Source organism: Tauraco erythrolophus, chromosome 4 (genome assembly GCF_009769465.1).
Source record: "Tauraco erythrolophus isolate bTauEry1 chromosome 4, bTauEry1.pri, whole genome shotgun sequence".
In the NCBI taxonomy this organism is placed as follows: domain Eukaryota; kingdom Metazoa; phylum Chordata; class Aves; order Musophagiformes; family Musophagidae; genus Tauraco; species Tauraco erythrolophus.
The window spans coordinates 3,043,033-3,070,791 of NC_141468.1; the positions used below are offsets into that span (position 1 = coordinate 3,043,033).

General features: G+C 47.2%; 1 protein-coding gene across 1 annotated transcript in view; it reads left to right on the plus strand.

The window, feature by feature from the left end:
* Positions 1 to 27,759, plus strand: part of PLXNA4 (plexin A4) — a 451,603-nt gene that overhangs the window by 146,744 nt on the left and 277,100 nt on the right. The window lies entirely within an intron of this gene.

Genomic DNA, 27,759 nt, shown 5'->3' on the forward strand with positions numbered 1-27,759 from the left:
GGCAAGATCAAAAATTCAGTAATCAGAGAGAGAAAAACAAGAGGTAAATAGTGGAGGCACTGCCATGAGAAGTCAGAGCTGGGAGGTCTGTGTATCCCTTGGTTTCTTTGCAGGATCTGCTGGCTTTCATAGTAGTGGTATTAAGGCTGAGATTCCCATCCCCAAATTTTAGACCTCTAAAACTTGTCATCTTTTCACACAGCAGTAACCTCAGCTTTCTCGTTGATCAATGACACTTCCTGAGCGTGATGTACCTCATCTTAAACGGTGACCTGAAGACATGGTTTCTAGGTAGGCCCATAAGCTGTTGGTTCCTCAGTGCTCTAAGAACTACACTGACAACAGACCTCACATAGGACTTCCCTTCTCTCCTCACCTGTCCTGGGGGAAAGTTTCATTGAATTACTGTGAGGTCCGCTCCTCACATTGCTTGACTGGATATCATCCGAAGTGTTGATCAAGACAAGAAGAACAGATGTGAAAGCTCCCGGGGAAGAGAAGTGATGGGAAAAGGACCAAAGTGACAGGAGGAAGATGATATTCTGGACTGCTTCTGCAGCAAGTCTGAAGAGTACCTCCATGCTGGAAACTGAATCACAGAATCCTAGAATCCTAGACTCATAGAATGGTTAGGGTTGGAAGGGACCTCAAAGATCATCTAGTTCCAACCCCCCTGCCATGGGCAGGGACATCTTCCACTAAATAAGGTTACTCAAAACCTCATCCAACCTGGCCTTAATCATTTCCAGGGATGGAACATCCACAATTCTCTGGGCAATCTGTTCCAGTGCTTCACCACCCTCATTGTAAAAAATTTCTTCCTTAGATCCAACCTAAATCTCCCCTCTTTCAGTTTAAAGCCATTACCCCATGTCCTATCACTACATACCCTGTCAAAAGCCCCTCCCCAGCTTTCTTGTAGCCCCTTTAAGTACTGGAAGGCTGCAATAAGATCACCCCGGAGCCTTGTCTTCTCCAGGCTGAACAGCCCCAACTCTTTCAGCCTGTCTTCAGAGGACAGGTGCTCCAGGCTTCTGATCATCTTCATGCCCTCCTCTGGACCTGCTCCAACAACTCCATGTTGTTCTTTTGTTGAGTGCTCCAAAGCTGAACGCAGCACTGCAGGTGAGGTTTCACAAGAGCAGAGTAGAGGGGCAGAATCACCTTCTTCAACCAGCTGGCCATGCTTTTTTGGATGTAGCCCAGGATATGCTTGGCTTTCTGGGCTGCCAGCTCACATTGCTGGCTCACGTTGAGGTTCTCATCAATCAGCACCCTGAAGTCCTCCTCTGGGCTGCTCTCAATCCATTCTCTGCCCAGCCTCTACTTATGCTTGGGATTGCCCTTACCCACATGCAGGACCTTGCGCTTGGCCTTGTTGAACTTCATGAGGCTCTCACAGGCCCACCTCTCCAGCCTGTCAAGGTCCCTCTGGATGGCATCCCTTCCCTCCAGCGTGTCCACAACACCACACAGCTTGGTGTCGTCAGCAAACTTGCTGAGGGTGCACTCAATCCCACTGTCCATGTCGCCAGCAAAGTTGTTAAACAGCACCAGCCCCAATACCAACCACTGAGGAATGCCTTTTGCTTTTGTAGGCAGTTCCAATAAATCCAAGTTTAGGAAGAGAGGATTGAGGAAACATAGTCAGGATACAGCAAATCTGCTTCTATTATATTATTTTGTAGAACAACAATCTTATCACAGAATCATCATAGAATCATTGAATCATTTAGGTTGGAAAAGACATTTAAGATCATCAAGTCCAACCATAAACCCAACACTGCCAAGTCCACCACTAAACCATGCCCCTAAGTGCGACATCTACACGTCTTTTAAACACCTTCAGGGATGGTGACTCCACCACTTCCCTGGGCAGCCTGTTCCAATACCTGACAACCCCTTGGGTGAAGAAACTTTTCCTAATATCCAATATAAGCCTGCCCTGGTGCCACTTGAGGCCATTTCCTCTTGTCCTATCGCTTGTTACTTGGGAGAAGAGACCAACACCCACCTCGCTACAACCTCCTTTCAGGGAGTTGCTGAAAGCGATAAGGTCTCCCCTCAGCCTCCTTTTCTCCAGGCTAAACAACCCCGGTTCCCTCAGCTGCTCCTTATAATGGTTGTTTTTGAGACCCTTCACTCAGCCCATTGACCCACCCTGTCTAGATCCCTCTGTAGAGCCTTCCTTCCCTCAAGAAAATCAACACTTCTGCCTAACTCGATGTCATCTGCAAACTTACTGAGAGTGCACTCGATCTCCCCGTTCAGATCATTGATAAAGATACTAAGATAGTAAACAGAACTCATCTCAGAGATTTTAATTTTGGTCATTGCCAGTACCCAAATGAAGGTAATCTGGAGTGTATTGGTCAAGTAGGCATAGGAATGAGAAGTGTGACAAATTCACTAGGCTCAGAAAATACTGAGCCAGGACCTGTGCAGTTCCGAGAAGCAAGACACTGCCAGGGATAATCCTACATGACAGGGGGAGAGATGGAGCTGCTTTTGTGATAGGATTTTAAACAGCTCTCAGTTGTCTTAACTGTTTCCATCTGCCACCTTCAAAAGATGCCTTGGGGCCAAAGTGGAAGTCTTACGAAAGACCCATCGCAGATGACCCAAAGGGTCTTTGCTAACTGTCTCTTCTGCATGTACAGTTCCTCAAAGAATACAGCACATCATAAGCAGATTAATGTAACCTTGACCTTCCTCTCTGGCAGATCTCTGACCCTTTCTCTTCCTCTGTGCATCACAGCAGCTCGTAATCACCTGTCTGGGGCATCAAAAAGGTGCTTTTCACTTGGTGCAGTTGGGCAACCCATTCTGCCATCTCAATGAATAGAAGCAAAAGCGGGGAGAGGAGAGGTGCTGATACGTCAAATGGGACAGTGTCTCCCATCTGCAAATATTTAGATGCAATAATTATCCCTTTTTGAGATTAAAAGAGCTCTCCACATGTGAAAAGCAAACTGTCTTATCTCTCTTTTTAAATAATATGTTTAGAAAGTTTGACCGAGCATGAAAGTTCATCTTTCAATATTGCTCCTTGTAATCCAATAAGAAATATTTACTGTGTTATAATTGGTATCATTAAGCTTAGGTGACGTTATTAATATTACTAATTAAACTGCTATAAACCTAGTTTACAGTTACATAAACACATCATCCCCTGAATTGCCTGCCTACATGTATTGGCATCGGGGGGTGGATAAAAGCAAATTCAAATGCAAATGATATGAACATACTTTAATCAGAGGATCAGAGGAATCAGACGTGGGGAAGGCTTATTAGGTCTGTTCCCTTCTCCAGAGGCAGGGACGAGATTGTCTCCCCGTAGAGACTCCCAGGAGCTTTGGCCAGTCTAACTCTAAACGCCTCAAGCAATGGGACTTCTCCTATGTCTCAGGAGAGACCTGCCCACGGACTAGCAGAAACGTCTCTCAATATTCAGCTTATATTTTCCTGGTAAAGCAGAAATTAGCCGCTGCAAAATAGTGTTGAGAAAGGTCTTGTGATCATATCCAAGGGCAGAGGAGGAGAGAAATGCATTTGTAAGGCATCTCTAAAGGTGTCTGTTAGTGCAGTTGGACTGGAAAATAATTTTCCCCCTCTTGGTTTAGCTTTCTGGCAGGGTTGGACCAGTCCTGGCACAGCTGGCAGTAACGAACCGTACGCAGCAGCAGAGCACTGGAGGAAGTTTAGTGCAGCTAAGCATCCAAAAGTTCAAATGTTTGACCTAGTTTCTCTACAGCTGGAAAATCCATCTTCTGTCTAGAATTTCCCTGACTTCGGCTACTTCAGAAATATCATGAGGACAGCATTTTCCCTGATCCGTTGGTATTTGGGTCCCATCTGGAGCCAGAGAGTGCAGAATCACGTGGAGCGTTTAAAATAGGAATGCTTTGAGGAGCCAGCTCCTGCTTGCTTCAAGTTTCGTGCTCACTCTTCCCATTGTGATCACCTGTTTTTCACTGGGTCGAATGGATGTGGGACCAACCAGGGCTGAGGCTGGAGGCAGAGCAACGCTTTCATGATGGTGTGTTTCCAAAAGGACCCGTGTCGGAGTGCGTTTATGGCAGAAATGGCTTTAAAGCATTTCAGGTCCATTCGATGGCCCGTCTGTGGCTCATCTGCAGAGCTGCACTTGTCATCGAGAACTCCTAAACCTCCCAAACAGGCTTTTCTCAGTCTGAATTGAAGGAAAGAGATTCCTACAACCCCTGAGAAAGAACTCCCCAAAGCATGTTCACAGTTTCCATGATGCCCGTGTTACAAAGGTTGCTTTGTTGGTTGCAGGGAAGGTAAATGAAGATGGGAGATTCGCTCAGAGAGACCTTTAGGTCTCAGTTCACAATTGTGACTCTCAGCCAGCAAAGCCATCTTTACTCCTGACACTCAGCAGCACTTTGGGGTTCCCAGTCTTGTTTTTCTCTCCCCTGGCTATGCTCCTTCAGGGGCTGCACAATAAAGTCATCTGAGCTTTTCCAACTGATGCAGTTAAAGCCAAGCATGAAGGTTGAGATCTCGGTATAATCAAAGTGTTTTGTCCAGCTCCAGCTACTCTTATGTAGCTTTTGCTGGCCACTGAGTCATCCCTGAATGGCAGGTAGGTCCCACAAACTTCAACTTGGGCTGAGTAAGTGTCAGAGAGCCAGGACTGCATGGATACACCGTGCCCATTGAGGTCACTTGCAAGGGAGGTGACAGCAGAGCAACAACAAAAGGTTAGTGGCCGCATGGAACCAACGGAACGTTGCTGGGGTATGTTGCCACCCTGAATCCATCAACCACATTTGGCCTGTCTGAGCTTCCTAGATGCATCTTGAAGTAATCCCGAAACTATCAGGAAAGGAATAAAGTTTGTTTCACCAGATGAAAAGTATCGCCATCTTGGGCAGCTAGTTTGTGCTAATGGGATGCAGCTGCAGAGCTGTCACATATCAGATCTCAACCACACACACACTCACACAATGCACACACCCCACGCATGGACACATGCACCCGCATATTCTGCTAAAATCTACTCTTCAAAAATGTTAATCTCCACCTGGGAGCATCCTTTGAAATTTCTTTGAAGAGTAGCACCAAACTCCTTCCTTTTCTTAATAATCCATTAATGATGAACGTGTGAGTCTGGTGACTAGGAGACTGGACAAGTTCAGAAAGGAATGTTTGATAACGTCCCTCAAAACATAAGAAGCTGTGGGTTGGGAGAGAAAAGACTCTGAAGCTTATCTAGGAGTTCCATGACCTTGGAAGGATGGACCTTGAAGCATCTCCTCAGGAAAACCATAGGTTTGACTCAACTTAGACTTAAACTGCTTTCCACTTGCAGGAGTTAGATTATGAGACCCTTACCCTTGACACAGCCAGATGTGAAGTGCTTGGTATTGTAGGAAAAGGGTTGTATTTGTATGGCAAAGTTGTCTCAAGATCTTACAGAGTGCAGACAAGCTCATAACATCAAGTACCAATGTGCAAAGCAGCCTTTTGCATGGTGGAAGGTTTCTCTGAGTCTCTGGGGCTTCAGAAGAGCTCAGATGTCTTTTGGTAGAGCTTTATTACTGGAAGCCAGTCATGGCCCATTAGGTGCCAAATAAAGGACATCTCTTACCGTGCAGGATGAATGATCACTCAATCTCTGCCTTTATTAAACCCAGGGTGCAGTGTGTCCTACTCAATATTTAAGTGGGTTTTATTTTCTCCTTTTCAAGCTACTATATCTCGTGTGGGGTGGGCAGTATTGGAGAAACACACACACACACAAAAAAGAAAAATTACCAGTTCCTGTAATAGCTCTGATTCTTCGCTGGAGAGTGACTTGGGGACAGATGAGTGTAAAAACCACAATGTTTCACAGCATCTCATGACATGGGTGCAAGACCTGTCTGTGCACCGCTCAGGGCTGGTCTCAGTTTCTTGGGGAAAGGAGGAATTGCACATGGCCGTGAAAGAGCACCTGACCTCCGAGCTCCTGAAAGCCTCCCGTGTCTAACCAGGGGCCACGTGAAGTAGCCCAGCTCGTAGGAGTGCCTCCTGACTCACATTTCCCGCACGGGAGGAACAACAAGGTTATGTTTTCATTATTGCCTGTGGCTTTGATGCTCTCAGCTCTTTGGAAGTTAAGTCAAGGTCTTGCCTTTGAGATTTTGTTATTGTAACCTTTCACGGGCAAATACTTCGTATGAAGTCTAGCAGGCAGCCTGTGCCCGAGAAAATGCCATTTTTTTTGCCCGAGCTGCAAGTGAACCAGAGCTCTGGCCACGTTTGGCTAACAGGCGGTGGTGAAGCGGGTTACGTTTTGGCAGCCAGCTCGCTTATCAGATGAATGTTGGAGGCTATAAGCAATTGCATCTGGATTTGAAGGGGTTACCCAGCCTGCTCGGCTGCTTGGGATTCACGCCAAGGGAAAGCAGAGGAGTTGTGAGGAGAATACCCAATTTCCCCCTGCGAGGACTGATTTTAGTTTAATGCAGCCTCCTCGCCCTTAAATCCAATTAAAGGCCTATATTATGTCAGTGGAAATTTATGCCAATCCTAATATAGTCTAATAAGCCTTAAAATAGCACTTTGCTAGTGAAAAGCCCTGTGGTTTAATTTGATTCTGAGCCTAATAACAGGCTTAATACGAGGGAATTGGCCCCTTTTTAAAAAAGGGAATTTTCTAACGGGGCTCCACATGCTTGCTCCCTTTTTAGGAACAAAAAGGTTTTCTCCAAAGCACAGACAGGAGACGACTCACCTCAGCAAGTTGCCTCTTTTCCAGTTGCTTCATTTGTTGGCCGTGGGAAGTCTCTCTGAAGACATCCCAGGTCGGGATCTGTAAGGCAAAGCAGTGAACGCCAGCCTGCAAAGGTTTTCTGTGCCTGACCTGCCTTAGCCACTGTGGACAAAAGCATCACCTTCACCATCGCTCAGTCCCAGTGCAGGATATGACCCTCTTCTACAGTTGCAGATACAAGCCAGCTTTTTGCAGATGCCTTCCACAGACAGTTTCGGAGATGCAGCCCTTCCTGTCTATCCACACACCTAAAACTTGATTTCCCTGCTCTCATTCTCTGTATCTCAATTACTCCACCATCCTCTTCATGTGGTTCTGAGGGACATGGTTTAGTGCGGACTTGGCAGTGCTAGGTTAGCAGTTGGACTTGATCTTCAAGGTCTCTTCTGACTTGAACAATTTTATGATTCGTGATCCCTGGAAGCTGCAGCCTCGTGTTGCTCATGCATGGCTGCCCCACGGCTCTCGCTGTCCATGGCTCTAGCTTTGTGCTTCCCCTGTCCCCATCCTCTTTCAGGGTTTCCATCGCTAAACCTCGCTGTGCCCTCCCTCTACTCCACCGTTGCAATGTCAGTGAGCAGCTCATGGTGCGCTCTTCTACTGCTCACTTGGAAGATTTTTATTCTTTTCCATAAATTTAGGATGTTTCAAAAAATGTCTCTCAAAAACCTCATTACTGTTCCACAAATTGTTCTCTGAACTTCCTCTACTGGGATAACTGTATAAATCCATAAGTCCTTTAGGCTTGCTAGACCACAGTTTCCTGCTCCTCCAGCCTTAACACTTTACAGAATCATAGAATATCTCAAGTTGGAAGGGACCATAAGTATCATTGAGTCCAACTACCTGCTTATCATAAAACTACCTGAAAATAAACCATATGACTAAGAACGTTGTTGTCGTGGTTTTTTTTTGGACTGAGGGTCGAGACAAGAACCGAAAAGGGAGCACCCACCAACCATGGTCTCGGGCAAAACATGACTCAGGCTTATCTTCTTAAAAAAAAACAAAACAATTTATTAACAGTTACTAAACAAGGGACATAGGGGAACGAAACCGGTTACTTGAGAGGAGAAAAAAAGAGAAAACAAGGCCAGATCTTAAACACAACAACCTCCCCACCCCCTATTTTCCTTTCGTTCCTGGCTCTGTCTTCCCCCCAGCGGCGCAGGGAGACAGGGAATGGGGGAGTACAGGTCAGTTCATCCATGTTGTTCACTGCCGCCTCTTTCTTAAAGGAGGAGGAGTCTTTACACCATTTTTCCCTTGCTTCGGTGGATCCCCTACTCACAAAGAAAAAGTCCCCAAACTTTTCCAAAGTAAGTCCTGCCCGCAGGATTGCAAATCCTTCCCCATGGATCGCACCAGTTCGGGCTTTACCAGTCTCGGCCTCTTAGGGAGCTGCTGCCACTCGCGTCGGCGTGGGTCGTCCCACGGTCTCCAGATGCCTCCACGACCTCGTCGTGCATTCCATGCCCCATTATCAACAGTACCTGGTCGCGCATCCCCTGCTCCACGACCTCTCCTGGGCTCAGGCATCTCCTTCCCGACGTGGGTTTCTCCACGGGCCAAGAGTGGGTCGCTGCTCCGCCGAGTACACCCTGGCTGCAGGGGGGCCGCCTGCCATCTTCACACCGATTGCAAGGGAAGCCTCAGCTCCAGTACACCTCCTCCTGCTCCATCTTTGCTGACCCGGTCGTTGTGGTTGTCTTCTCTTAGATCTTAATCCTCTCTGGGGAAGCTCGGCCCGGTGGGCACCCCGGGAGTGGGGCGCTTACCGAGCCCCCCATGCGGCTCCCCCGGCGCCATCTTGAGCACATGGCGCCAGCCCGGGCCCGAGCGGCCGCTCGGCCGGGAGCCGGGAGCGAGGGCAGCGCCCTCCTGCTCTCTCCTCGCTCCTGAGCAAAAAGCCCCTTTCCCGCCCCTTTGTCCCAACTTAAATAGGGCAATTCGCAGAGGCGCCGCCTTGGCTCAACCTCCCCCGGGGGGGGATGGGACTCAGATCTGGTGGCACAGGGAGCAAATCCCCTCCCCTGCCACCAGAACACCCCCCCACACATCAAACTATCACAGTTGTCCAGATGCTCCTTGAACTCTGACAGGCTTGGTGAGATTTCCTTTGTTCTCATGGGTATAAACACAGCAATGCTTAGGCAATGGTCAGCCTGGGGATGCTTCAAAGGGGCTTGTTTGGGCAGGAATCATAGAGTCATAGAATGATTTGAGTTTGAAAGGACCTAAAGATCATCTAGTTCCAACCCCTCTGCCACGGGCAGGGACACCTTCCACTAGACCAGGTTGCTCAAAACCTCATCCAACCTGACCTTGAACATTTCCAGGGATGGAGCAGCCACAACTTCTCTGGGCAACCTGTGCCACCCTCATTGAAAAAATTTCTTCCTTAGTTCTAAACTTAATCTTCCCTCTTTCAGTTTAAAGCCATTACCCTTTATCCTAGCACTACATGCCCTTGCCAAAAGTCTCTCTCCAGCTTTCTTGTAGCCCCTTTAGGTACTGGAAGGCTGCTAGAAAGTCTCCCTGGAGCCTTCTCTTCTCTTGGCTGAACACTTCTCTCAGCCTGTCTTCATAGGAGATGTTCTCCAGCTGTTGGATCATCTTTGTGGCCCTCCTCTGGACCCACTCCAACAACTCCATGTCCTCATGTTGGGGACCCCAGAGCTGAACACAGTACTGCAGGTGAGGTCTCATGAGAGCTGAGTAGAGGGGCAGAATTCCCTCCCTTGACCTGCTTTGGATGCAGCCCAGGATACAGTTGGCTTTCTGATCTTCTCCAAGAGATGAGTTGTGCAGACAACATGGCCATGTGGGAAGGATGTTCTGCTGCCTGTGCCTATAAGCAAGGCTCACGGTGGGCAGCAGCCAGCATCTTCAGGACCAGCTGAGTAGGGGCATCCCCTCAAAGTCTGGGAGAAGAGCGTGGGCTCAGCCTGTGGTCACAGAAACACTTTTCCAAGATGCTTGGGCATGCTTCTTGCTGCTCAACTATTTGCTCAACCCATCTGCTATGACGTAGCGTCCTCATTTGAAGGGAGGCTGTCGGCCTCAGCCACATACACCTCTCTCCTTCACTTGCTGTCCTGAGCTGCTGCTCAGCTTTATTGCACACTGTTAAACAGCTGCTACTCTGCAGTCCAGAGACGACTGAATTTCGGTGGTGGGCGGAGTGATTTTGATACAGCACTTACTAAAATGCATTGAGATAAAAGCCTCAGTGGAAACATAAAAGGCTTTTTGTACTTGCAAGTTGTTACCGTTGTTTTTTGATTAAGAACAATAGTAAACGGAGGTTCTCAAAGCTGCCTTGAGAAGAATAAAAAAAAGACTGATTCGACCTTAAAATCAGAGAGAGCACGTTTTCTTGGAGTACCTGATAGATTTAGGTGCCTAAGTCCTTTTGAGTCGCGCAGTCTGACACCCCAGCTGGCACAGCTCCGCTCTTTTGCCTTTACTGAAGGCACTAAACCCTCCCCACCGGGTCCGATTCATCCCTGGGTTGCTCTCTTGCCATCGAACGGATTTACACTGGCAGGAAATTTGGCCCAGAGCCCTGACGAGTGATGCTGCAGCTCTACGGTCCCAGGTGGTGGTTTGTGTCTCCAGGACTTCTTATTTGTGCCGCTCTTTTGTAAGAGGGGTGGCGGGGGGACGGCAGCTCCATGCTGCCACATCTTTATCCCTTTCGGTCCCTACCCCAGCCCGCTCCCCCATCTACCTAGGGGCAGGCTGATGGGTTAAGGGAGCTTTGTTAATGCCGTAATCCTCACGTGTGCTCAGCTTCACAAAGCTGCCACTTTCTCGCCCCGGCCGAGCTCGCAGATCCGTAATGTCCCGTGTCCAATCGATTGCTGTGCTTGCTCCGGCTGCCGGCTTTGAGCAGTTTCTCCAGCAAGGGCCAGATTGCTCTGGCGAGCTCATCCATCCTTCGGGGACGGGGGCAGAAGGCGAAGGGGTGGGGGATGGATGCCTGAGATTGGGCGTTTGGGATTGGGGAGGAGGGGGAGGTGGCAGGCAGCAAGGAAAGAAAAGGCTGGGGAAGGGCACGCGGTTGGCATCTTCTTCACCCTAAAGCCAAATGCTCTTCCCTGTTAATGGCAATGCCAAGTTAGGTCTCAAGGAGCACATGGTATTTAATTGCACTGCTTTTCATGCCCATTGAATGCTCAGCCAACCCTTTCTTACTCATCCGTCTCCCTGAATTCATTCTGAGACCCCAAACTCTTGTGCATCCTCATCAGCCAAATCCATGGAAAAAGGAAATTAATCTGCTAAAGGTAGATTTCCCTCTCTGCCCCCAAACTTGCAGTCTCAATTCTCATGCTAATCCTTCCCATAGCTCAGGACAGGCAGCAGGCAGGTTTCCAAATTCTCATGGGCCTAAAAATGTTTTTAGATCCAGGGACACAAGGAGATGGGGAAGTGGAAGTTCTCTGATCCAAGGGACTGAGTCTGCATTAGGACATGTCATATTTGTTTCTAAGCCTGGAAGCACCTAAATGCTAGATATAAGATTGTGATTTTTTTTTTTTTTTATGCATAGTGAAGCTGTTCAGGGTTCTTCTTAAGGTTTTTATGGCTCCTTCTGTGCTCTGCACATTTAAGCTCAGGGTGACTCAGTTATCTGGTTTCATAGAGGACAAGAATACTAGTCCCAATAAATTGCTTTACAAACTTCCTGAAAGGTTTCTAAAGTTTCTTAAATGGCTCTGGCTTATAGAGGCAAGACAGAGGTATGGGAGAAGCAAGGGGAGAAATGGTTTTGTTTCCGAAGTGGTGCACTGAAAGGCTGACCTGCCTGTGGAACACACAGTGGTAAAAGTGCCATGATCACACTATTCAACAGAGCATTGCCTGGTATAGCTGATATAAATCAGAAAAAACCACATTGAAGTCAATGCATTGATTTATACCAGCAAAGGGTCACGGTCTTCTGATTCGGGGAGACTAATCTCATGAGGAAACACCTCATTCTCATAGCAACGCTTTTCAGAAATGGGTGTTGGGGTTGAATCCACCCTGGTTGGTTGCACTCCGAGCCTTGTCTCGACTGGTGTACGGCAGCATCCACTTCCTCCCAAAATACTTCTGTTCCTACAGCATTCATTGCATACCAGTGCTCTCATTTAAAGTCAGTCCTTCCCTTAGATGGTTTTGAAACAGAAAAGAATTTCCCTCTGTTGTTTGCTCTCCTGTGGAGCCAGGGCAACCCTTCCTAGCCTGAGTGAAGCTTGCCAGGAAGGCTTCCCAGGCAAAGCCCACGGCCAACGGACACCTGAGGGTCTACTCACTGGTCTCTGGAAATTGTCTTTAAAACCAAATGCTACTTCATCGTCTCCTTCTCCTGGAGCATTTCATAGCAGCCACTGGCTGGTAAGGCAGAGTCAGGGCTAAGGCTGAGGCTTGGTAGGGATCTGATGACCTTAAGCAGCCTGGAAATGTTGTCTGGACCTCTTGCTTTTGTGCCTTTTTGTCATGTAAACATTTCATTGTAATCTAAATGTAGAAATACTCATGTGTTTAGCAGGGGCTTTGGATCTAATTGGGATTTGGGTTTAATTAGGCGAATAACAAGTTCCTAACTTCATACACATGGTGTGCTCCTGTAACCCCAACAAGATTTTAAGTGTAATGCTCTGTCTGATAAAAAGATGTTTCCCCATAGATTTCGTATTTAACTGACCCGTGGCATTTATAAAATGAGAGGAATTAAGTATTTAGCAAATAGCATTTGCTGGTCGAGTCGTCTCACAGGTGGAAGATGATTTCTTTTAAAGAAAAGATGCTTTTGTCATGATCAGGGAGAAAAGAAGTTGTGGGTTTTTTTCTTGGTGACTTAGAGAAGATTTTCTGGTTGGTAGGAGGGAAGATATACGAAGCGATGGTTGCCTCTATAAACCTTTCATGGAATGATAAAGCAGGACTGAAAGCCAGTGGCTATCTGGGGTCATCTGCTGTGAAACCCTTCAGGTTCTGAAATCATGAATCAGGCATCAAAAATCAGCAGATTTAAAAAATATTTTAAATTTGAACTTTTTTGATTGTCTTATGGTTGCTCTGTGTTTGTGCCTGATTTTCAGCTTCTCTCTTTTTCATCTTGTTTTCTCCTTGTATTCTGAAACCTCCGAGCCAGCGTTTTCCGTGTTTGGTAGCATATATAAAATGAGTGGCTGTTTCAAGACTGGTCCTCTTTGTGTTGGAGTATGTGAGGTCATATTCTCAGGCTTTCTCTCACCCACCTGAAGACTCAGAACTTCCTTTTACACAAATAAGCGAACATGGGGATTCCAGGTTAATCACTTGAATCCAGAAGCTGGAGATTTCTGAATAAACTCTAAGCTACTGTGACAATCTCCCTGAAATCAGGAGAGTGGACAGATGATAGCGCACACCACGCAGTGCCTTGGACAAAGCTAAACTTGCTTGAAGGCTCCAGGTCAATCCTTGCTCTAGTGATGGTTTAGTTACCATAGAGACAACCAGGTCTCACTTCATCTTATAGCACTTCTGCTATTCACCAGCAACCCCTCTGGATTAAAGTTTGAGGGTTTTGGATCATTCTCTTTATTTTTATCAGTGGTGTAGCACACCGTCTAATCCTAGTTGTACCTCTCAAGAAGGAAAAGAAAAAAAAAAAAAGACAAAAAAGCCAACCTCCTTCCCCCACATTGGTTGTGTAGGCCAATTATCCGAAGCGGTGACAAGTAGAAAAATGAATTAACCAGAGCTTTGTAATGTCAGCGTTATTTATCTTCTATAAGCTTTGCCCAGCTCAGCTGCGGATCAGCAAAGGAGCACTTTTATTCTTCCCTCCTCTCTTTGATGCTGGTTTTTTTTTTTCCTTTCTTTCCTTCCTTCTCTTGATATAGGTCCTTTACTCTGCCACACCGTCATTACAAAATCTTTTTCTTCTGCTCTAAACCAGGAGGGTTTTCCAGATCAGATGAGGGGCTGGAGAGGAGATGCCCTGCAGGAGGTGAGGGAGGGGGTCTCCCAGCTCTCATCTTCCCCATCCTTACCCTCTACTCCTGGGATAATGAAACCACTCTGTTGGCTTTATTTTCTCTGATCTCTAACTCACACAAAAAGTAAGTGCTGAGACTGGAAGCGGCCCCTGTTACGTTTTTTTTTTTCTCTCCCCTCCACCTTTTCCCATGCACAGTTTGCTGAGTCTATACCCTCCATCACCTGCTGCAGTAGAGACTTTCAAAAGGAAAAATGGCACTTGCTGGCAGGAGGCAGGAAAGCGAGGGACATTAAACCAGGATCCAGTCTGAAAGCAATGCGCTGGCACCAAGCCCGTGACCACTTCAGATTTGAAGCACCAAGTCTTCGGAGCAAAGAGGCAAAAAAAAAAAGTAAAAAAAATGCACCCTTGTAAAGAAATAGTGAAGCTGCACCTGCTCAAAACTACTGTAGTCAGTACGCTGTGGCACTTCAAAGCTGCCAGGGAATCAGATACTGGAATAAGATACCCCTCACAGGGTGTAAAAGTAGCCAAATCTTGCACCGAGGTGGCTGGAGCACTGACTGATGTGGGGAGCAGGCCTGGAGGATAATACGTGTATATCCCAGTGACAGATGATGGGAGAAGAAATAAATTGTCTTGCAGTGTGTTTGTCTGTGTATGAGTGCTGCTGGCTTCCCTGGCTGGATTTTGAGAGCATCTTCACCGAGTGAATGTCACCTTTCAATAGCTACAGCCTGCAGAGATATGAGATCCTACAAATGCATTAGTAAATAAATCAGGCTTTTGGTTCCAGAGGTGATAGTTGGGTTTGATGGTTCAGCTGGGCTAGTTTTCTCTGTTGTAAATACAGTTACTTTGCCTCTCTGGAGGTATCTGGGCTGTGTAGGCTAGCTCAGCTCAGCTGGCATGTCAGGAGTTCTCCTGGAGAAGTGGGGAGCTGTACCAGAGTGGCATGCAGGCTGTCAACTGGCAGTAAATCTGTTTCAAGCTCTTTTGTCGTTCCAAGCGATTGCTGAATAACTTCTCTGAATTACTTCCAGTCAATATCTCTTCTACAAAAAGCTCACAGAAAGCTTATTATGTTCAAAATTCAGAAGATACGGATTCTCGCGTGCTAAACAACCATTAGCAACTGGATAAAGGCAACTCTCAAACTTCTATAGGGGTAGCTTTTTGCAGACGTGCAGGTGGAGTTTGGTTTGTGCAAATCATCTCTGATGATTCACTTTCATAAGTGAAAATAAATTCATGTTAATAAGATGTTGTAGTTGATGCCAGTCATGAGATGAGTGTGGCTGAAGACAAAGCCAAAACACTATCAATGTTAAGTAATTTTGAAGAGGAGGGGAAAATTCATAGTTTGTAGGTGATTTTTAGCTCCACACTTCTGGGGTTAATTTTGGAGAGATCAGATCTTTGAATGGTGAGAAGAATAGCTCCATCATCCCCGCCTTGGCACGCTCTCAGTGCACTCCTTGCCATGAGACTGCTGAGTGGGCATTTCAGTGGATTTTTGGTTTAAATGTGATGCTGTTGTTGATATGGCATATCGAGGAGGCTACAGAGATGACCTCTTTAAGTCTACTTACAGCATGACCCATTGGACAGCAGCATTGAACAGACGCCCACAAACAATTTCTCACCGTAGAAGGAACAAGAAAGTGTACAGTTGGATCCCATGAAGGTGGAATTATTCACCTTCGCCTCGCTGCTAGAAATGCTTTTAAAATAAACTATTAATTCAACGCACCGATTACTCTGTGGTTACAACCTCCAGAAGGTAATTCAGATCTGAATTACCTTGTGAAGGTGCCTGTTTTTTTCTGTCGACTAGATGGGAAGCCTAAAATGACTTAACTCCCAACTCAGCCCCTCAGTGATTGTCTAAAGCTCGAGTGGGGTGAAAGCAAGCCAACAACTTTGTTTTTTCCCCCAAAATGAAAAAATGATTTCATTTTCCTGTGTTAGGATCATTCCTTGTTAAAGAGATGGTCAAATCTCAGAAAGAGAAAGGAGTGGAGTGTAGAAAAGTGTAGAAAAGTAAAAATTTGTAAGTTATACAGTTCTTCAGGGTCTTCTATCAGAACAAGTTTGTGTTTGAAGAAAAGGTCTGTGTTGGTTTTGATATTAACTATGATGGATTCAAACCAGAGCCCAAAACCTTCCTATCCTTCAGTTTTGAGGAGCTTTCAACCGTGAACTAGGCTATTTATCTAGCCACTGCAGAGATGATGTCCTGCACCAAAATCCATCATCCAAACTGCCACCAATCTGCTGGTGTCTGTGATTTGAACTTCCAAGGTTTAGTACCTGCTATGATCATTTTCTTTTGAGTAGCCAGCCCTTGAGATGACTTCAGGTGTGTTGAAGGTATGGATGTTGCCATGAAAAGTTATTTAGCTGCAGTAAAGGGAGACAGCAGCAGAGATCTCTGCCTGGACTGGTGGCAAGGACACACGTGCAGGGACTCCACAGGATTTGTGCCCTGGAGGTCCACCCAGGTTGATTGACCCATTGCTTTGACCTGCTCCAGCTAGATGGAGGTTGCGTCTTTGCCATCTTTTGCAGACATCTCTGACTTCACTTTGTTCATGCTCTAGGTCAACTGAACATTGACCTGCTACAAATCCAAAGTCCCGTAGTGATGATGGTTTCATTCTCATCACGTGGCCATCCCTGCCACCGTGAGCCCAAAGCATGGATGGTCGTGGCAGAGACCAAGTGCTCAGTGGGGGCTGGGAGGGGATTTCACAGAATCATGGAATGGTTTGGGTTGGAAGGGACCTCAAAGATCATCTAGTTCCAACCCCTCTGCCATGGGCAGGGACACCTTCCACTATACCAGGTTGCTCAAAGCCTCATCCAACCTGGCCTTGAACACTTCCAGGGATGGAGCATCCGCAACTTCTCTGGGCATTTCATTCTTCCCTTTGAGGAGGCTGTTGTGATATCCTAAATCAATTGGCCGATCTTTGTGTGGTTTTACGCACTCGTGTGTTAATTCATCTGGGGTAAAAGGCTTAACTGAAATTACATTAACCCCTTGACCAGCTATCATAGTTAACATCTGGGTAGGATGCACCTGTGCTCCTGCTGGCCATAACCTCACATGCTATCAATTTGGCTTCATTGGCAGAGGGATGGCAGTGGGAAGAGGCAGAAAAAGAACCAACAGAGAAAGAAACAAGTGGTGGTTCAGGCCAGTAACATTTGGTATGGTCCAGGCTCTTTGCCAGTGGGGATCTACCCAGGGCTGATCTTACCTCTACATTCAGCAGCTCAAGTGATTCAGCCAGCAAAACATCCAAAACCTCAGCATCACCCAATGGGACACGTTTTTATCCATCTTGCTTCCTACGTCTTCCCAGTCTCCTGTCCTTTCATCCTCCTCGGTGCTGGTAGAAGTGGGTCGCAGACTGCCACACGGGCAGCAATTTCATGTCCAGAGGAATAAAAGGGATCTCTGAACACAGGATGCTCCCTGGCGTGTGTATCCTCGACTCCCCGCTGTTTTGAGCTGGATGGTACCATACCTTGCAGGCAAAGGATCAAAAAACATTGTTGCCCTTGTCAGAGAGCTGTCACCAGGGTCCTGGGTGCAGCTGGGCATATGGGCAGGACGCTATTTATTTACTTGTTGCCGAGGGTTCATTATCTTCAGACCTCAGTCAGATGGTAGTTTCCAGGTCCCGGGGGAAGCCAGTTGAGCACAGCAGATGACACGATGCCCTGGGCAGGAGGTGGATGGCAGCATCCCTGACCGCGCATCGCAGGCAGCAGAGAGGGAGAACGAAGGGACGTGAGCCGGATGAGCGTGTGGACGAAGGAGCCGAAAGCATCGGTGGCGGTAGGACTGGGAGAGCAAATCGTCCCAGTTTTCACAGCAAACGTGCCGGTGAGGGTTGGGGTTCCTTGCCTGAAGTTAATGTCTGTATTTGTCATTGTCGGGACGATTTATTGTCCAGCTGGGTTCTTTTGAGTGAGGGAGGCTGTCCCATCCCTTCTTCTCAATTCCCACCACCTCCAGAGAGCCCCGTAGAGAGGGCCATGCTCCAGTGCTTATCGAATAGCAGCTCCCCTGTTTCATCCAGCCGCGTGTGCGTGCCTTTGCCATCCCCAAAAATGCCTTCTCCCAAGCTTTGCCCATTTACATCCTCCAGCTGGAGAAGGACCAAGCATTTGGAACCTGCTCTAGTTTCGGAGAAAGGGATCTCACATCCATTATTTAGATCTTCTCCTCACTGGGCACTCGAGATTGTGTTTAACACATGTTATTTACTTGATGCATATTTAAATACACCTATTCTTCTCCACCTGGACACATCTTTGATGGCATTTCTGTGGTTGTAGTAGACTCCCTGTGAAGATGTAGCTTTGTTTGCAGACTTACTTCCCTGGTGCTCACTGCTCCTGAGAACACCTGTGAGGATTCCAGGTGCTGAATAAATTTTCAGTTGCTGTCGTGTCTCGCCCCCGAATTAGATGCCTTTCTTCAGTGGATTAAGTGATTTTTTATAATTTCTAATTTATAGCGATCCTGATATTCTCAAATATGCACCCAGTTCTCCCCTCACTTAACACCGCCCTAAATTGGGTGTGAATCTGGTACACAAGTGCGACTTGTTCCTGTGTCCAGTAAACTTTCCTGCCTGCCTGTCTCTGTACATGATCCAACAGGAGGAAACCAGTCTGGTTGTGCTGTTTAAAATCATAATGTACCCATCTGAAGTACAAACCTGGCGCGTACTGGTTGATTTCCAGCATTGTATGTATGTTGGCTGTAAATCTACTGGGAGCACTTGAGATGAAAGTTGCTTAAAAAAAAAAAAATCTGTGCTATCTCAAGTTTCGTGTGTGAACAGGTGAGAAACGATTGACTTTCTAGAAATGAACTGGGAGAGACAGCACTTTTGAGTGTGTTGTGCATTAGGGCAGCGTGGTGCAAAGTAAATGTAAGACTGGAGCCTCAAGGAGTTAAATGAATACGTTGGAGCTTAAAAACCTTCTGATGCTTCATGGGAAAATGGGAAAATATTCTATTTAGAGACTGTACTGCTCACACATCAGATGTTTTCTCCAGTTCTCTCTCTCTGTAATTTTTTTTTTTTTTTTTAAATCATCATCGGGGGCAATTTGCATGAAAGGGATCTTTGTATCTGAAGTGCCCATCTGCTGTGCAGCTTACCTCCCCCCTGACGACATAGCCATCTGCTTTTGACATCACAACCGTCTCCGCCGCAACGCCACGCGGGGTTGCGGGCGAAGGAGCCACTGACACTTTATTAACACCTTTTCTTGATGTCGTCCTGCTCTTTGAAAGGATTCCTGGGTGCTTTCCCACTGCGAGGGATTAGCTTGCGTGCTCTAGACGGGGACAAGGCGGCTCGGGACGGCAGCGTGGCCAGGGCTGGGGTGGCGCGTGGGAAAGGGTGACACTACGTGGCATGAAGCAGACTATCAGAGCCAGAAGTGGTTTTGAAGAGAGACTGTGATTTTTGATACGCCTCTGTATGGCACCTCGTGTGAAGGAAGATCTCTGTTGCCTCCGCCGCCTGGGAATCGAATAATAATAATAATTACAAGGCTGATGATAACACTTACGAAGCAGTGTTTGATTAGCTTCACTTGCATCTGCTCAAGATGCTTCTAATTACGTAGCAGTGTCCTGGTGTCATTCATTCTACAAACTAATCATGATTTGCCCTTCATAGTTCATCCCACCCTGAGTAGATAGTAATGCCCGAAACAAAACTCAAGGAGAACATCCACTAGAGTCCTTGCTCTTTGCATCTGATGATTGATTTACCTGGTCAAGGCTTAGATATTGGAATGGGTAAGCACAACAGATCCAAAAAAGTGTTTCCAACAGCCCAGATGGTGATGGCTCAGTGAAAATAGTGCCACCTTCTGAAACGCCAGCTCTCCTCTCGCCGTGTGTCAGCCGGTGGGCAACAGCACGGGCTGTCACAACTGCTGCACAAAGGAATTTGCTGTCACAAATTAAGGGAGATGCTTTCTGGTTAGGTCTATGATGCATCTGTGTTTCTGGGCATATATTTTCATTTTCCTACCTGGAAGTATTGTCCGGGTGGTATTTGAGGTGTGGGGTTTTCACGCGTGGTTTCTTCTTCTTTTTCTCTTTTGTCCATATAAATCTGCTGTGGGTTTCTCTCCTTCGGGAGTGCACAGAACCACTGAAGGGCATCTTGGTCTGGCTGCCATCCACTCCAAAACCCTGAGCACCTCCCAGGCACGTGTACGGATCAGCTGTGCAGCAACGCACAGTAAATCCAACTCATCCAGGAAGGACTGTGCTCTGCACAACCCCCTGCAAAGCGGGTCGGGAGATCTCACTTCATTTCACAGAGCGTAGAAGCGCTGCCGTGAGCTCTTTTGCATCATTATTTTAGTCATTGAAAAATGCAACGGGATCCTAACTGAAAAACTTGTATCAAATTCAGGGCAATTTTTTTTTTCAATGAAAGTAATCTGCAAGCAAGAAATGGGTAGGAATTTGGAAAATGTTTTGGGTTTAGGGCTTTGAAATGAAAGTTCTGAATTATTCCTCTTGAAACCAAGCCTATCTTCAAAATTCAGTGAAATAAAGCAACCAACTGTGATATTATTATATAATATCAGCATGGTACTGACGTTGGTTTTGATTATAATAATAAAAGACCAATGCAAAGGGAAGAAGAAAAAGATCATAGAATCATAGAACCATAGAATGGTTTGGGTTGGAAGGGACCTCAAAGATCATCTAGTTCCATCCCCTCCACCATGGGCAGGGACACCCTCCACTACACCACGTTGCTCAAAGCCTCATCCAACCTGGCCTTGAACACCTCCAGGGATGGGGCATCCACCACTTCTCTGGGCAACCTGTTCCACTGCCTCACCACCCTGAATGTAAAAACTTTCTTCCTTATATCTAATCGAAATCTCCCCTCCAAAATCTACGAGATCTACATCTACGAAATCTAGACGTTTTGTTTCAGGTCAAGCAAATTGATTTGTTTTACCTAACCCATTTCCCTTTACAAATCTGTCATTTCAGTAAGATAAGTGCAGGAAACAGAGGTGTGGATTAACCCTGACCGAAACTAAGAGCAACAAGTGAAGTTTTGCTTGGCTTGCAACCAGGACCTTTGAGCCTGGGAACGACCATGGCATTCCCGTACATACGTGTGCACAGACACGCTCCTCATCACACTCCATCAAGGGAGGGAAGTTAAATACTGGAGTTAAGTGCTTCTGAGCTGGTTCCCAGCCTTTCCAGCTTCTCCTGCTTTGCATAGGAAATACCGATGCATGGCCCTAAATTCCTCTTGAATTAAGTCCTATTCTTCTTCTCCCCCACCCCCCTGCCATAGCAGGGGGAATTGAAAGAAGCAGCAGGGTAAATTGTTTCCCCAAGTTTTCCTTGCCAGTCAGCAGGTTCATTAATCTCATTGCAGAGCTGCTGCTGCACCAGGTGCACAGATGATTATAATATCGCCTACCGTCCCCGCCAGGAGAGATGGCAGGGGGAGGCTCCTCTTGGATGATAACACTCATCTAATCCACTTACTGGAGGTAGTTTTTCGGTTTAGTGTGAATGCAGTTTCTCCTTCTGATCGTGTCTCCGTCAGCGCAGGCACCACTCTGAGCGACTGGAAACTCTTAATCCTTTGCAAGCATCTGTCAAATTGTTTTCCCATCTGGGACCCCTCTTCTCGTGAGCCGGGAAGCCTGCGTTGAGTTCAGTGGGAGATGAAAGCAAGCAGCACCTTGCAGGATCAAACACGTGTTTATGAACTGGATAGAAGATACACAGATGCTTTGAAGGGTCCGGCGAGGGAGCAGGAAGCAAATCTTTCTCTTCCAAAATTTGTCTTGGAGGGCATCATGATGATGGAACAAATCCACGAGCAGTCAAAAGCTGAAACATCCTCCCTCCTCTCCCTCTTCAGGCAAGCAAAACCCCAGCAGCGACACGGCAAACTGGAGCGGCAGGCATGCCGATACTGGTGGGAGCTGGCAGGATGCCGGGGGCTGCACGCGAGGCTGGGGGAAAACAGTGCCATGTGGGAGCCAGATAGACTGGGAGCAGCTGTTGGAAAGGCAAAGGGGGTGGGTTTGTTTGCAAAGAGGGGAGCAGGAGGCTGGGGAGACCACGTGGGGAAGCAGACAGCCTCCCATCTCCACCCCACTGCCCCCAGGATGATGTTGCGTGGGCATTTTTTTTCTTAGCCCAAGAGGTTTTTTTCTCTGCCCCGTGAAATAGGCAAACGATGGAGTTATTCAAGTCTATTGAAAGCAGCACACAAAAGCTTCTCCAGGCTACAGACAATCAAGGCAGCTTCACTTGGTGGTGCAGGACACTACCCAATGGGCTGGGGGGTTTGAGGGCGTTTCTGGCTTTATGCTGGGGTTTTTCTCTACCCACCCTTGTTAGTGACCTTTCTTTTTCCATACAAGGGTGGTCCAAGCATCGTTTCTTTCGTTGGCCATATTAAATTGACTCTGTTTTGTAGCTCTTTTAAACAGCTGGTTGTTGAAGGCTTTCAGTTAGCCTTAATGCCTTGATCTTATTACTAGGCTCGTAATATTTAAAACAGAAAAAGTTTCGGTTATCCCTTTCTTCTCCTTGGGAAGTCCAAAGAAGTGAAGCTTCCCAGATTGTGGATGTCACAAAACATCATACATTTGTTTTCCTCTTTTCTCGCAATTCAACACATTTTGCTTTCGCCGAGGTTCAAAAGTTCGCTCAGCAACAGTTGTTTCTCTGAGCTCGTTGCAAAGGCCTGTGGGTAAACTAAAAAAATAACCCAACCAACACCATTATATGGCTGCAGGACATAACAGTTAACAAGCCACATTTAATGCCCTTAATATTACTAAAATTTTGCAAGCATGCAAACACAAAATTCCGGCGTATATATGTTTTCTGTTTCTATACCATATGTCAGTATGTTCTGTGAGTAGTTAGAAGTAAAGCCTGACCTTTACGTCGGCTGCTTTCTGAATTTCTTTTAATTTGACCCAGCAGCTGGGATCAAAGCACTGGTACATTCAGACAGGCTAAAAATGTAAAAAATCCTGTTCGTCCTTCAACACACTTTATTATGCAGTTGGAAGAGCGCTTTGGAGAACGGCTGGGCGAAGGGCTGGATTAGCAGATGTTGCCCACATCACGTTGACAGCCCCGCATTTATGATCAGTGCCACTTTCAGATCTGAAAGCCAAGTGTTGCGCACCGCTCTCTTAAATGCTTGCAGACGTTTTAAGCAGTGGCCTGACATATGGAAACTAAAATTGGGTGGAACACGCTCAAACAGCAAAGTCACTGAGCGGAGACGGCTGCTGAGGACAGACACGGTCTGATGGATCATGTGGGTAGTTCACAAGTGTCGTGGTTTAACCCCAGCTGGCAACTAAGCACCACGCAGCCGCTCGCTCACTCCCCCACGGTGGGACTGGGGAGAGAATTGGAAGGGTAAAAGTGAGAAAACTCGTGAGATGAGATAAAAACAGTTTAATAGGTGAAACAAAAGCCACGCGTGCAAGCAAAGCAAAACAAGGAATTCATTCACTCCTTCCCATCGGTGGGCGGGTGTTCAGCCATCTCCAGGAAAGCAGAGCTCCGTCACGCATAACAGTGACTTGGGAAGACAAGCACCAACACTCTGAATCACAGAATCATAGAATCATAGAATGGTTTGAATTGGAAGAGACCTCAAAGATCATCTAGTTCCAACCCCCCTGTCATGGGCAGGGACACACTTGAACACTTCCTTCCTTTCTTGGTCTTCCCCAGCTTTATATGCTGAGCCTTTGGTCAGTTGGGGTCAGCTGTCCCAGCTGTGTTCGCTCTCAACTTCTTCTGCCCCCCTCAGCCTACTCGCTGGTGGGACGATGTGAGAAGCAGAAAAGGCCTTGGCTGTGTAAGCACTGCTAAGCAATGATGAAAAAATCCCAGTGTTATCAACACTGTTTCCAGCACAAATCCAAAACATAGCTCCATAGTAGCTACTATGAAGAAAATTAACTCTACTCCAGCCAAAACCAGCACAACAAGTCAACTGGAGGCTGTAGAGAAAAGAGAGGACCCCTCCTGGCAAAAGAGGTGGACAATGTCATGAGACCACCTCTGCTGCTATGAGAGGCTAAACTCATTGCAAAACCTTGTCTCTTTAGTGGATATGTCGGTTGTGAAGGATGGTGAGCCAAGAGCATCAAGAGATGCTTCAAGGAAGTCATGAACATGTTGGGTTTCACCTTGTTCTAAGTCAGGAGTGGGCAGCAGTGCATTACCTGGCAGGGGAGCTGGGCTAAGCTGGTTGCTCCTGGGAGAGGTTCTGCCTTCTAATTTGGTGTTGGGACAGCACCCAGCACAGCGAGGCCCAGGCTCTTCTTGGGGCTCTTAAAGGCGAGTATAATGCCCCTAAAGCATAATAATTATGATGGATCTGACGAACTGGCCTGAGTTCATTGACATTGCCAAGAGCAGGGTTCAACGTGGGTACCAGCGTGGCTGTGTGTTTATCCATGGACTGTTACATGCAGCAGTCCCTGGGTGCAGTTTTCTATCATCTCATGTCCCTGTGCCAGTCGAGTTTGCCCCATGGGGCCCCTCTGCAGCCGCAGAGGTGGTCTCCAGAGCATCCCAGCCAGGTTGCTGACACACGGACCGAGCTGCTCACTCGACACGGAGTTCATGCTGTGTATCACCAGACCTGTCAGCAGCCTGCAGGAGCATTTTGCGCATAATGAAGGGAGGTGGCAGACTGTCAGAGTTTCATCTGTGCTTTACTGACTCCTCAGCCAGCTTCCAGAGAGGGTCTGAAGCATCTTCCAGGCTGTTGGCCATACAAGAGAGCTGGAAGTCTGGAGCAGGTTTCTTGGCATTGCCTCCGGCTGCTGTGTCTCCTTCATCTCTGTTGCTGGAGCCAGGATGCTGCGTGCTGCTGTAGGCAGTTTGCAGGTTATCTCTGTGGCAAGATGCTAAATACCATCTCCGGCCTTGAGTGACCACGTTGTTTAATTTCCAACACATTTTCCAGTCTGTTTTTGGCCTGAGCCCATTTGTGATGTCTCAAGATTAAGCCCAGACCTGCCTCAAGGGTTAACATCTACCAAGAACCAACCTCAGTAGATAGAGGTGAGGCAGTCACCCTGGTTTAGCAGCAAGAGAGTATATAAGCACAAAAAAAAGCTATGCTGTGTCTTTTGGTGACGTCAGAAGTGTCCGGAGGGCTGACAACACAGCGCTCGGTCCTGCAAGGCACAAGGACAGCCCCAGCCCTTATTTCTTTAGAGGGCGGATTTAGGTTAGATATAAGAAAGAAATTCTTTACATTGAGAGTGGTGAGGTACTGGAACAGGTTGCCCAGAGAAGTTGTGGATGCCCCATCCCTGCAGGTGTTCAAGGCCAGGTTGGATGAGGCTTTGGGCAACCTGGTGTAGTGGAGGATTTCCCTGCCCATGGCAGGGGGGTTGGAACTAGATGATCTTTGAGGTCCCTTCCAACCCAAACCATTCTGTGATTCTATGATTCTATGATTCTTTTGCCACGGAGGGTGCCCTGAATGGTGATAAATGCTGTGCGGCATCAAACTTCAAAGACTGTTGGAAGACTTCTCCAGTGCAGGGCAACGTGGCACGTGAGCCATGTGTCTGGGGCCACATGGCACGGAGGGACCGGGCTCGCGTGACAGATGCACGCACAGATGCTCCGTCACGGGACAGACGTGCCCCTCGGCAAGGGACAGGGTAGCGGGAGAGGAGATGCAGACCCCAACTGTTGCTTTTCTCCCTCCGTCCCTGCCTGTAGGCTCACCCTGTATTTTTCAGGAATTTTACTGTGTCTGCAATCTAGTGGCCCCGAGCAGAGGATGACCCAACGCCCGCTGTTGCTTGGAGCCTATTCAGGGTGTTCCTGTCTTCCGGTTGCGTTTTACCTATTAGCGATTCAGCTCACATGTGCCGTGCTGCGACTTGATGTGCAGCACGTGGGGACAACTGGAGGATTCTGGTGTAGAGATACATCTTCAGACCCCCAGCTTCAGTCCTCAGGATGGCACGGAAACAAAAATATTAAGACGGTACAAAATAAATGCCATGAATTTCCTCTTAAATGGAGATTTCGTTTGCAGCCTGAGCCCTCTAGCAGCACTTTTCCTGCAGAGAGGCACACGTGCACACGCTTACGTGCCCGAGCACACTGCTCCCTCCTTGGGGTGTACTCTGACCTGCTAATACCACCTTGGAGGTGTTACACTGCATCTGCACTAGGTGCTAAAAGGTGTTTCATCATGTTAACTGCACAGAATAAAAGAAAACATCCAAACAAAAGGCACTTATTTCTCCTGTCTTGCCCTGGTCTGTGCACTCTCTGTGGTGGGCCATCTCCCGTGCTGATCTTGGTGTTTTCAAGTCTTGTCAACCTGGAAAACATGGGAGGACTGTAACCATATTCACTTATGTGGAATATGTGGTTGTAACATTTAGAATTCCCCAACTGCATTTGGGTTTAATTGTCATTTCAGTTAATGATGTTTGATTTGGGAACTTACAGTGCACTTACATTTGGTCAATTGGTCTGGCTTCTCTTGATTAGATCTGTACATCAATCATCACTTTGGCTCACCCCATCTGACTCCTGTACTCGGGCCTTGCTAGCAGGGAAAAAACTTTCTTATTGTAAAACTTTTTGGCTGTAAGGGAGATTGAACGCTGGAATAGGCTGCCCAGAGCATTTGTGGAGTCTCCATGGTCTGAGGTATTCAAACCTGACTGCACGATGTCCTGAGCAACCTGCTGTAGTTGACCCTACTGTGGGCAGGGGGTTGGACTAGATGATCTTCAGAGGTGCTTCTGACCTCAACTCCTCTGTGGTTCTGTTGTATGGGGATAACATGCAGGCTCTGGATGCTGACTGCCAGGGAATGAGCACTCATTGATTTGCTTGATGTGTGTTGTGAACCCCATCAGAGCACGTATCTGGATCAGATGAGGACGGCTTGAGAAGAAATCAGATGTGAAAGGCTCTTTTGCACTGGTGCACACCCACAACAACAAGGTTGCTATTAAGATATGCAACTGTAGCATCACGAGAGGGGGTGACGGGAAAGGCATAGCCCCTTAGAGAAGCACCTTATTTCACACTGTACCACCAAGGTTATGTACTGCATGGTTAACCACAGCACGGGGAAAACCACTGTGGGTGCGAAGGCCTGGAGACTCACATGTGAAATCAAGCACCTATAGATATGTTTTGGGCTTTTTCTATGCACATGTCTGCTTGTAGACAGGCTGAAGTAGTCGTGGTCTGTCCTTTACCTATGTGGACAGAGCTGTCTTGGGTTTCACTAGGCAAGGCAAATAATACATTTATGTGCTATGGTACACAGGAGTGCCTGGAGATATAAAATGCTTGAGTTATTTATATACCCACGTATCTGTAACTTGTATTGGATGTAATTACACCTAGTACTGTTTATAGGGAGTCCACGAAAATGCATCTATACGTGTGCGTATCTGTGTGGAGTACCTGCTCTGTCCACCTTGGCATGCTAGAGGTTAGAAGACGCAGGAGGCTAAATCATAGAATCATAGAATCATAGAATGGTTAGGGTTGGAAGGGACCTCAAAGATCATCTAGTTCCAACCCCCCTGCCATGGGCGGGGACATCTTCCACTAAATAAGGTTACTCAAAACCTCATCCAACCTGGCCTTGAACACTTCCAGGGATGGGACAGCCACAACTTCTCTGGGCAACCCGTTCCAGTACCTCACCACCCTCAATGTAAAGAATTTCTTTCTTATATCTAACCTAAATCTCCCCTCTTCCAGTTTAAATCCATTGCCCCTTGTCCTATCACTACACACCCTTGTAAAAGGCCCCTCTCCAGCTTTCCTGTAGGCCCCCTTTAGGCACTGGAAAGCTGCTATAAGATCACCCCGGAGCCTTCTCTTCTCCAGGCTGAACAGCCCCGACTCTCTCAG